Source organism: Muntiacus reevesi, chromosome 15 (genome assembly GCF_963930625.1).
Source record: "Muntiacus reevesi chromosome 15, mMunRee1.1, whole genome shotgun sequence".
Classification (NCBI taxonomy): domain Eukaryota; kingdom Metazoa; phylum Chordata; class Mammalia; order Artiodactyla; family Cervidae; genus Muntiacus; species Muntiacus reevesi.
The window spans coordinates 12,616,243-12,619,369 of NC_089263.1; the positions used below are offsets into that span (position 1 = coordinate 12,616,243).

Sequence of the window (3,127 nt, forward strand, 5' to 3'; positions counted from 1 at the left end):
TCTCACCTTGTCACACGGTCATTCACTCCTAAACACAGTTTGAGCGTTTGAATAAAACAAAAGTGAACATGAGAAAAAGTGAAAGTGTCCACCTCTTTTTGACCCTATGGACTGTTGCCTGTTAGGCACTTCTGTCCACAGGATTTCACAGGCAAGAATACTGGAATGGGTTGTCATTTCCTTCTCTAGGGAATCTTCCCATCCCAGGGACTGAACGCAGGTCTCCTGCATTGCAGGAAGATTCTTTACCATCTGAACAACCAGTGAGCGAAAGAAAGTCACGCAGTCGTGTTTGACTCTTTGTGACCCCATGGACTACACAGTCCATGGAGTTCTCCAGGCCAGAACACTGGAGTGAGTAGCCATTCCCTTCTCCAGGGGATCTTCCCAACCCAGGGATCAATCCCAGGTCTCCCACATTACAGGTGGATTCTTTACCAGCTGAGGCATAGGAGAAGCCCAAGAATACTGGAGTGGGTAGCCTATTCCTTCTCCAGGGAATCTTCCTGACCCAGGAATCGAACCAGGGTCTCCTGCATTTCAGGCAGATTCTTTACCAACTGAGCTATCAGGGAATCCCTGAACCACCAGGAACTTTTTTAAAAAGGAATACAGGAGCCAGCAGTGTGATAAAGTATCAGAGGCAAAACTTGTCACGTTTCTACACTGTGACCTCATCTTACAGAAGGCCCTTGAAGATGCTCAGAGAACAGATATTCCAAGTATTAGACTATTGCCTCGTGGTTATTTCCAACCACTCTAATATTCACAAGCTGCCTCAATGCCCTGAATTAATCAGTGCTTCTTACGTTTTGTCCCTATTTGCTCTAAGCAAGAGATCAGTTGATACATTAACTATTAAAGATTAATTTTTTTTTTTATTTTGGAGGCTTTCTCCTACTTTGTGGGGGAAAAAAACACCCTAAAAGTCACCCAGAAACTCATTTTTATGATGGCTGACACATCTGGGGGCTATGAAAGATGTCTGCATTCCTTCCCTTTTTTTGTCCAACACTTCAGAGAGCGTGGTTTTGGATTTCTGTGCTGTTCCCTCTCTTCCTGTGAGAAGAACAGGCCAGCCTCGCTTCTGTCCTCTTCTACCAAGCTATCGCCCAGGGCCCACCTCCGAGGCACTTCGTTTATAAGCAGTTCTGAGAAGCAAGGGGTCAGAGTGGGCAAGAGCTGGTCCAAAGAGGCATTTGTGGATGGCAAAATTCAGACAGCAGCGTGCATTCCAGAGAGGGCAGCCCTGTGGTGTATTCCGCAGCTGGGCCCAAGGAAAATACGCCTGCTCCTCTCAGCGCCCCCCCGTCCCTGCTGGGGGTGTCTCGAACAGGGCCCCCCACTCTTCAGGATCAGCTGATGGGCCCACGTTGAGGGAGGCAGCTGGTGAAGAATTCATCTGGGCTGATTTGCAGAGAAAGACCATTGATTCCTCTGGGCTTGTTAAGTCGATATCCTCTATACAAAATATAATCCAAAGGATTGCAAGATGAACCAGCTGAAGCCACTATTACCAAAGGCTCTAACCAGACGCTAGAACGAGGCAAAATAACCACAGGGCAGGAGGCAGGCCAAACAGCATACCATCTGCCACCTCATTTGCCTCCTTCTTGTTTTACATCTCAACCCCTCAGCTCCTATTTACACGGAGACACTGGAAAGCAGACTTGACACTGCTGTCACCAGCATGAGTGAAGTATTTCTCCATTTCTTTCTTCTCTCCTCCCTTTTCCTGCTGGAAAAGGAACACAGATGTGGCAGGCAGTCTTTGCCGACTAAGAAAGCATTATTGTCATCATTTTTGTGTTTGCTTATTTGTTTGTACTATTTATTTATGAACTTGTGCCCAAGCCCCATCCATGTAAAATTTGAGGTAGCTACAAGAGAACCATAAAACAGAAACTGTGAAGTGAGAAGCATCAGAATCAAGGAAATATAAACTGGATTGGAGGTGTTGGCTTCCAGTTCAAGATGGCAGCCTGAGATTCATCCCCCATCCCTCCCAAGAACCCCTGAAATACAAATGCAGAAGGACAAAGATGAACACACCTGCACAGTGGCCGTGTCACATGGGGCTTCTAATGAGTTAAAATTGAGCCCATGTTGGTATCGCCCTAAAGCCTTTGAGAATTCCACCATTTCCAGGGCTCAATGCACAGGAGGAGATAATTAATAGGCTCAAATAAAGATAAACCCTATAAACATATTCACAGGCAACAGTGTCTGTTGGCACTGAGTCAACCCACGAGCAATACTACAAGTAAGGCAGCTAATATTTGTGTCGGTGGAAGGGGAGGATCATCTCTATGCAAATTGAAATAGGCATCATTAAACCAGATCACTGTGCTCAACAGAACATGATGCATAAATTCCACAAGGAGACCCAAAGGAAAGTAAGCACTGAGAATTTTTCCATAGAGGTCCAATAACCAAGATTTTCCTGGGAGATGTTGAAAGAGAGCAGCTTGTGAACACCTAGGAAAACAATATCAAGCAACCCACAGCCGTCAAAGAGGAGGGATGAAAATCAAAGGCCCATTTCAGGCCATCCCACATATTAGACTGTCTTTAGGCTGCCTAGAGTGACCCAGATTCCTCACATCTAAGACCCAGTTTTCACATCTGTAAATGGCAATAGTGCTATTACCCACCCCACAGGGATATTGAGGGGCCCAATCAAATAATGTACACAACAGCTTAGAACAGTGTCTACCACGTTGGAAATACGCTAGCATATAAGCAGCTTTTATCATTATTATTCATTGTAATATGAAATATTTACAAATTTTATTTTAGCTATAATTAATAATTAAAGTGTCATGTGTGTTCAATCATGCTCGATTGCTCTAACTCTTTGCGACCCCAGAGACTCTAGAACACCAGGCTCCTCTGTCCATGGGATTCTCCAGGCAATAATACTGGAGTGGGTTGCCATTTCCTCCTCCAGGGGATCTTTCCAACCCTCCAGGATTTAACTTCCAGCCTCCAGGGATCAAACCCAAGTGTCCTGAGTCTCCTACATTGGCAGGCAAATTCTTTACCACCATGCTACCAGGGAAGCCCAAAAGGGACATAGATAGAATTTTTTTTTAAAAAGCTGTCTATTTGGGTCACAAAACTCACG

General features: G+C 45.1%; 1 non-coding gene across 1 annotated transcript; it reads right to left on the reverse strand.

The window, feature by feature from the left end:
- Positions 1-502: 502 nt before the first annotated feature.
- TRNAF-GAA (transfer RNA phenylalanine (anticodon GAA)) lies at positions 503-575 on the reverse strand. Its single transcript has one exon. It is a non-coding gene; the product is annotated as a tRNA-Phe (tRNA).
- Positions 576-3,127: the final 2,552 nt, after the last annotated feature.